The sequence below is a fragment of the Cricetulus griseus genome, chromosome 9 (genome assembly GCF_003668045.3).
Source record: "Cricetulus griseus strain 17A/GY chromosome 9, alternate assembly CriGri-PICRH-1.0, whole genome shotgun sequence".
Classification (NCBI taxonomy): domain Eukaryota; kingdom Metazoa; phylum Chordata; class Mammalia; order Rodentia; family Cricetidae; genus Cricetulus; species Cricetulus griseus.
The window spans coordinates 15,599,355-15,608,196 of NC_048602.1; the positions used below are offsets into that span (position 1 = coordinate 15,599,355).

General features: G+C 43.7%; 1 pseudogene; it reads right to left on the minus strand.

The window, feature by feature from the left end:
- Positions 1-664: 664 nt before the first annotated feature.
- On the minus strand, positions 665-1,314 carry LOC113838416 (annotated as a pseudogene).
- Between the last annotated feature and the right edge of the window lie 7,528 nt (positions 1,315-8,842).

Sequence of the window (8,842 nt, forward strand, 5' to 3'; positions counted from 1 at the left end):
CCTCAAGCAAGCTTTAATAAATGAAAACCAATATACCACCACACTAATGTTTTTGAACACTTGGTTCCCAAATAAGATACTTCTAGATAAAATGTGTGGCATTCCAGGAGTAGCTATGGAGTTTTAGCTATGGAGTGTTCTACATGTATACTTTGAAATTTCAGATGCCTTCAGCCTCAGTATATTTTTCTCATTACATGCTTCCTATGAATCAAGGTCTCCATTAAGGAACACATCTGAAACTTGACAGTTATAGTAGCTTCCCTTTGTCATGGAAGAAAATTCCATAATGCCATTCTTCTATCCATGAGTGTAAATCCATGACTGCCAAATATTCTGCTTACTAGCACTAAAACATAGCCTTCTCTTTCAATTACATCCTCACCAGATTTCTCTTTTCCAAGGTTTCCTTCAAAGACAAATCTTGGCTAAATGGAATTTACACTGTTGGACTGATATCAAACTAAGTGTTCCACCTGCCTAGGCTTCTATGCACCACCATGCCAAACTCTAAGTCTATTCAAGTCTCATTTCTAATCATACAAATAAAGTCAACTCACCCTATCCAGCTTGTCTCAGGTTTATAATTGACCACATCATTTTTAACTCTGATTTTACCTCTTCTTCAGCCAGTTAATCTCTCTAGCTCAAGCTTATGCTTCCTCTATGGAAGGTGATTTTTGAGGACAGGTCTGTCCTTCTTCAGGCACTGAGAGCCACAGAATGGAGCCACCTGGCCAAGCCCATAGATGTGGAATTCCTGAATCTGCTTCTCACTCACTGTACAAGGAGGGTATTGACAATCATTGTAGGCACAGGAATTTTCTTCCTCTTTCAACACATCTCCATTTGGATATACTACAGGGTCACATCCAGGACAGGGAATTGTTATTTATAGGATTTGGGGGAAGAAGCTGGATAGCTAGAAAGTCAGTATAAATTATGTTCCGTTTGTTTGCTGGATGTCTCTTCAGTGTTGGGTCACCAGCACTATACTTCCAATTGCAGGTTGTCCAGGCTACTACTGTCCACAGTCACTGCATTGAGATATACCACATGAAACCAGGGAGCATCCCACCCCCCTCCTTGTGGTTCCCACAGCAGCTTATTCAGAAGTCTGGCAGAGCCCTTCCCAGGTTTTTTATTGAAGGCATATGCTAATATTTTACCATCATTTCCATCAGCTTCTGCTTCCATTCCACCTTCAAAGTAGTAGCTCTCCAACACTGGTATGTCTTGCTCATCTATCAGAGTGTATTTGGTCTTCCTGACCACCTGGCAAAGCTGCACGAAGCTCCATTTGAAGTCGGACATGGCCATCCGGGCAATCTAGCTAGGTGGAGCCGCTCCCTCCAGAGGCAAAAGATTTAGGAAGGAATAAATGGATGACTCTGAAATGAGGCCAGCTACCTGGGAAAAGAGGAAAGCAGCCATGATTCTTGGAAAAAGTTTAGACCAACTGAGGCTCTTGGAAGGAACACTCTCATCCTGTTGAGGTGCCTGGCAGGCTGTGCAGTGTGCTCAAGATTTCCCTGTTTTGTGAGCTATCACCTGTGCTTGGGTGGACTTTGGTGATGCAGCTGTCTTTGATTAATTTTGACTCCTTTAAGTAACCCCTATTCCATATCCCTGTATGTAGCTCCAGTGAAACTCATCATTTCATCAAACTGGACTTTAGTGACATCTGAGTTTCAGTCTGTTATGGGTTCCATATCTAGGGTGAGCTGACATCTGTTGCATGTCCTCAGGACATCAAGGCTCATTTGTTTTCTTGTTATTGTGAATAGGGTGGCAATAAACATAGCTGAACAACTTTCTATTTCCAATCTGAGTGTGTGTGTATAAAATGTGTTGAGAGAGCATGTGTGCCACAGCGTGTCTTTGGTGTTCAAGGGAAAACCTTGAGTGTCCATGTTTGCCTTTTACCAGCATTGCTGCCTGACTGGCTTCTGAAAATTTTCTGGTCTCTATTTAATACCAGGGATAGTGGGATTACAATCTTGTGGAGCCTTCACTTTCAATAAAAATATGACCTTTAAAATTTAATGGGATTGGTAGCAGATAAATGACAGAACATTCTGACTGACATCTGAAAACTGTAGAATACTACTTTACATAAATAGATCTAAAACTGGAAAACGCTTTCTGTGAGTGAATGCCAGATATTATGAGGAAGAAGGCAATGGAAGTTAATTAATACGATGATCTTGGAAAAGGTATTCTTGGGTACAGGCTTATCTATTTGTTGGAATTTATATGTGGTGTCATTTTCACAAGGGGAATAGTGTCTCAGTTCCACTGAAAGAGAAAGAGGGTGTTTGTAGGGAGCCGTTCCTGCATTCTCCATTACAATGATGGTGCCTGCAAGACGCCAAATGTAAATTACTTCACAGGCGCTGGGTAATTTCCATTCCTTTGATCTCTGCCTATCCCGTGGCTCATTTGGCCTGAGGAGCTGAAGCCATTCATAGGGTAACACGTCCCAGGCGGCTGCTTGCCAGCCTTTATTAAGGAATGGGATTCTTGGTTCAGGGTCTCCGCTCTGGTAAGCTTATGCTCTCCCCTCTCAAGATGCATTAAAGCTTTTCTGCAGAAGGATCCAAGTGTCCTGTGTGTATTTCTTGCCGGCGAGAACATACAGCGCGCGGGACATCTGGTGCCGAAACCCGAAAATTTGTTAACATCGCTGGCACTGTGGAGACCCCTCTAACGGGGCAGATTCAGAACTGCAGGGTGGTAAATTCGGAGAGGTATGTTTTTTCTGGACTTTGGCTTGGGAATGTTGCTATTTTGGGAGGTTAATATAGAGGCTTCTGTGCTTTTACTAGGAGCTATTTTGACCTTTCTCACTGTTGTAGCAATCTTAAAGAAGTCCAGAATTACATATCAGAAACCGAATATGGTGAGAGATGGGGCACGCCCAACAATAAAATATAAGGAAAAAGGACCTCCCGGGATGTCTACTGACAAGGGAGTGTGTAAGGAAAAAGGACCTCCCGGGATGTCTACTGACAAGGGAGTGTGTACAGCAACAAATAAGAAAAAAGGACCTCCTGGGATGTCTAATGACAAGGGAGTAAATAATTTGTTAGATGATTCTGTAAATAAGTTTAAAGCTTTAAATCTTGATAGCTCTGATGACTCTGAAAGCTCAAGAGATAAAGTTTTAGAGGAAACAGCTCAGCTAGGTAAAAAAGAAACAAAAAAGGAGGGAGAGAAAATAGGGGATAACTGGTCACACCCCGGTAAATTTAAGAGACCTGTTAATCCAGCGGGTGTACTTCCATCAGCACCCCCATTATTTGGTACCGACTCCTTCTTACCATTAGAGGAGCGGAGTAAATTACAGATGGATTTCCCAGTCTTTGATAGGGGAAAAGGCCATGCATGTTATTCAACACTTCTTGAAGGCCTGGAATGCCTGTGGCTTTAAAGCCTCATAAACATTAACGCTCGGGGCCATACCGCGGCCAAGTGTCTCACCTCAAAACCTAAAAGGCCAAAAGAAAATGGTAAAATAAAAAGATATCTTAACTGATCTTTGGAGAGGCCCGGATCCTATTCTCATAAGATCCAGGGGAGCTATTGTGTTTTTCCACAGGATGAAGAAAATCCCCTGTGGATCCCAGAAAGACTCACCCGAAGAGCCCCTTCGGACCTTCAAAAGTCAGAACTCCACCCTCTCCCCGGGAGTTGAGAGCCGCTATTGTTATCCAGATTAACTCCTGTCCCTGACGGAGAGAAAGGGGTGGGGGTGGGATTGTTTGATGCAGCCGTTTGCAGATTGGTGTTACTCCTCTGGCTGGTATGTAAGCTCTAGGCTCAAAACTTAGAGAGACAAAATGGTTATCGCCCAAGCGTTTATTTGGCTAACTATGCTTAAGCAATAGGCCGCCGGCCAGACAGCTCTTGCACACCCGGAGCCTAGGCTCATTGCACAGGGTAGAGTGTCTGGTTTGAGCAGCCCATGAGGGTGTTGAGCAAAGGCATCGCACAGAGTTGCCTAGTATGCAGGCTTCTCTGGGAGGTATGTTGTCCTGCATAAGGGTTGCCTACCCCAGCCTCCCTTTCCCAGAAAAACGGCAGAGGACAGGTCGAGAGTGCTTCGGGTCAAGCTAACAGCCTGATGGCGACTCTTGTACACAGTCTTAATGTTTGATTTGGGAAGGTACAACCTCTGCCTCTATCCCTCAACATATGGGTGACCTATTTGCTTGTAAAAATATAAAGCCTTATCATTAATTAATAAAAAAAGGGGGATATGTAGGGAGCCGTTCCTGCATTCTCCATTACAATGATGGTGCCTGCAAGACACCAAATGTAAATTACTTCACAGGCGCTGGGTAATTTCCATTCCTTTGATCTCTGCCTATCCCGTGGCTCATTTGGCCTGAGGAGCTGAAGCCATTCATAGGGTAACACGTCCCAGGCGGCTGCTTGCCAGCCTTTATTAAGGAATGGGATTCTTGGTTCAGGGTCTCCGCTCTGGTAAGCTTATGCTCTCCCCTCTCAAGATGCATTAAAGCTTTTCTGCAGAAGGATCCGAGTGTCCTGCGTGTATTTCTTGCCGGCGAGAACATACAGCGCGCGGGACAGGTGTTCTCATAAAAGGGTGAATGAAATAGAACCAGATAGGAAATGTGACATTTGCCTGAAGATGACTCACAGCCGGCTACACTGTGCAGTCTTCTTTATTCCTCTCTAGGTGGTCTCAGGGCATTTGATACTGTAGACATCCTTGCCCACGCGGCTAGAAGTGGGGGATTTTTTTTTCTTTTATGAAGCTCATGGATGTGAGGGAGGAGCACTTAGGAGGTGCAGATATAAGAATACCATGAGATGTAGCCCAACCTGATGTAGTCCCCAAGAAGAGATTGTATGTGGCCACAGCAGCAGCAGCTGCCAACACTATGCTGTTGAAGCCACAACTGAGGAAATACTAGATGAATGTAGAGCCTCAACCCAGCCTCAAGTTTCCACCTCAGTTGCAGCCTGAGGCACAAAGGATTCGCTCAGCCTAAAACTCCTTCAAGACCTGTCACTCATAGCCCTAATGATACACGGTTACCATACCAAGTCCCACTTATCACTGCAATGTGAACCTTTGGTTCAGAATTAAAATTGATATATCATGGAAGAGGTGGCCTTGTGTGAGTGTACATCCTCATATGAGTCATGAACACCTGAGATTCTCACTCCCATTTCTTGTTTTCTATTGGTTATGCTTACATCAGTGGTTCCTGATTATTTACCCAGCTTTTCTAATTCTATTAACCCCTGATACTGTGTTTTCTTTAAAGTTTCAAATTGTGCTTTGAAACTGTGAATTGTTTTAATTGTTTCCTTCACTTGTTTGTTGGTTTTTTCTTGGCTTTCGTTAGATTGTTTAAGAGATTTTTTTGTTTCTTGAATATTTATTTAGTCTTTTCCTCCATTTCTTATAAATTTTTACTTGTTTTTTTCTTTTATTTCTTTAAGATGTTTTCTTGTTTCCTATTTAATGGTCTCTATCATCTTCATAAGATAAGTTTTATGGTCTGTCTCTTTTTCATCATTTGTGTTGGGCTTTTCATTTCTTGCTGGAGTGGAGTTCCTAGATTTTGGTGGAGTCATATTGGTCTTTCTGTTGTTGAGTGTGTTGTTACTCTGTTCTCTACCCATCCCTTCTTTCAGCTTGTGTAGGTGGGGTCTCTCCCTCTCTCAGATGGCAGATGGAGGCTCAGACTCAGGCTCAGGCATGATGCTCAGGCTTAGGCAGCTGCTGGAGGGCTGAAGGTGTTGGGTGGACAAGGGTGAGGTATTTCAAGACTCAGGTTGGGCTGTCTCTTCTGGATAGGACCACTCTTGTCCAGGAGGTGCTCAGGAAGAAGCAAGAAGGGCTAATGGGTGAGGTTGGGGGCAGAGCAACACCCAGATTCACCTCAGGTTCAGGCACCAGCTAGAGGACAAAAGGTAAGGGCAGACAAGGGTGAGGTGCGTCGAGACTAAGGGTGGACCTTCTGGTCTGGGCATTTCAATCTTGTCTTTCGGGGTTAGTTAGGCAGAAGTAAGCAGGTGTTGATGGGGGAGGTTGGTGGAAGAGAAGTTCCCAGACTCACTCAGGCTGTAGTCAGAGCGCAGAAGGCAGATGACAGACATGGATGAGGTGTGTCAAGACTCAGGGTGGGCCTTCTGATCTGGGGAAGTCCATTCTTGTCTGGTGGCAATCAGGCAGAAGTAATCATGGTGTGATGTGGGAGACTGGGGACACAGCAGCACCCAGACTCACTCAGATTTCATTCGGAGGGCAGAGGGCAGATGGCAGACAAGGGTGAGGTATGTCTGGACTCAGGGTGGGCCTTCCAGTCTGGACAGGTTCACTCTTGTCTGGAGGGGTCTTGGGGAAAAGTGAGCAGGTGTTGATGGGGAAGGTTGGGGCCAGAGCAGCGCCAAGACTCACCTCAGTCACTGGCACCAGCCCGAGGACAGAGAGCACTCTGTCTGCTAGGGGACCTACATTTTAAATTTCTTGTAATTGATATTAAGTGTATTAGAGTTTCTCTCATGTAAGTCGTATATCTGGACAAAACGGGGCTTGATGCTCATTGAGGCAGGACCCTGATCATCAATACAGATTATGTGTGGTTGAATCTATTCCAAAAGATATAAACAACAACTCCACAAGGTGTAATTAGTTGGAGAATCATTTATTGAATGAGACTGCAGATTTTAGCTAGAAGTTTTATTGCTAGAATTGGGATGGCTGAGTGGGCCGGTTTACAAAAAATGATCATAGACAAGAAACTTCAGAGTCTTGGAATATAGAGACATGATCTGTTCTTTCTTGGGTTTTGACACCTCAAATCGGTGTCTTGATCAGGTAACTCCTTAAGCTCTATCAAGACATTACATCTCAAGTTGCTTGCTTTAGCATTGACTTCACTTCAGATACCATATATATGAATATGCAATGTCTTTCTCCAAATATTATCAGAGACTGCTCCACATTCAGAACATGGCTTCTCTGGATTCTTTCTGCTACTCAGTTCTTCAGTCAATTCTGTTTATAACAAATTCTTCTGTATTGAAGCAGATGTGCCTCTGATCATCACTCTCAACTGAGAAAGATGGCACAACGAAGTCCCAAAAAAGGACACTACTTCCAGCATTTTAGCCAAGGATGTCATTTTCCTCTAAATTAAGGCAGAGAGAAACACTTGGGCCTTAGAGGAGGCTGGGTCACTGTAGACAATGAGATGCCAAAACATGGTTGTTCTTTGTCCATTTGGAAGCAAATAGGTGTGTTTTGCTTCTCTGAATGTGTGCCCTGGGAGACAGATTTTTCCTTGATATATATTGGATAAGAAAACCTAACAAGAAGCTGGTTTTGGACACTGACCTTCAATGATGGTTTCTTTGAGCTCATCCTGGGTGCCTGTGGATATGACATCAATTTGTATTGAGAGCAGGCTGGCAATCCTGGACAGCCCCCAACTCAGGTACCAGAATCCTCATGGTGGGATTCAAGCAAGAGCTGATTCGATGTTTCTTTTGGTGACCATATGGACATATGCCGGATGACACAGACCTCTACTTCCATATATTAGGGAGCTTGTGACAATGTGATATCTAATTCAAGGCCTTACTCAGTGATAGAATTCTATTCAGAAAAAAAAAATCTGTGTCAAATTGAATAAAAAGAATTTTGTCTATTGTGTGTGTGTAGCTCAATCATGGAGTAATTCTTGATGCAAAACACTCTAGTTTAATCTACAATTATAGAAAACAAAATATCCCATCAAAGAAAATCCTACAGGTATGCTAAGGTAAAAACGGGGTTCAAAGCTACTTGCCATAGGCAGCTATTTTCCTGATGTGCTACACAACTCAAATCAGTTCTTACCTCTTTTCTTGGTTTTCTTTATTTTGAGGGATTGGATTTGGTTGGGACACTGCAGGCTGACTGCTTTTATTGGAAATACAATGAGCTGTGGGGTCCTCCCCTGGCAGCAGAGGGAATCGAATTAAAACCTCCACAGAGGCAACAACTACCCATTTCTAGGTCATTGCATCGATCTGAGGATAAGAAAGAGAAAATTAGTTGGTGTTCCATGGTGGGGATGAGACAAACAGTTGTCCACTCCCTTCTATCTTTCAGGTTGTTCAGTGTGAAATCCTTCACTCCAGGAGACTGGACGTTTTCAAGAGCATTTCAAATAATGAGAGGTTAAAAGCTGAGTTTGTGGTTAGCAGAAATGTTCCCTTGGGGAAATGAGCACTGTTTCAGGTGCTGTGCCTGCTTTATTCCCTGGATTAGTAGCTAGGTGTCAGGTGCTGTGTTCCTTTGAATAGATCTGTACACACTCAGGGCATGGGATAGGATGCTGATTCAAGGGGACTGTACATTCTACTCCACCTCACTCCATGGAACTTCTCTTCACCCATCATCACCTATACTCACATCTCTTTGTGGGATCCCACACTGTTTAAGGAACTGCTTGCCCTCTTCCATTGAAAGCTTGTTTGGATCCATCTCTGCTGGGCCTTTCCAGGGACTCAGTTTCCCTCTAGAGTTTAGAAAACAAATCACATTGAAATCTGGTACTCACTTAAATCTCCCCAGTGGTAAACATTCAACTGTCTCCATGAAGTAGCTCTCTTCCTCCTCATTCCTCCACTAACACTGTCTATGATTCTTAAATGGCACTAATGTGAGTGAAGATATGAGGTCAAACAGACAAGAGTTCCTTCACTAGTCTGAGCACTGCCAGCAAACCAAGGATGCAGACAGCTTAACCAGGGACCCTCAGATTTTACCCTATGAGACTCTGGGAAAGCTACTCCTATTTTGAGCTTCAAAGAA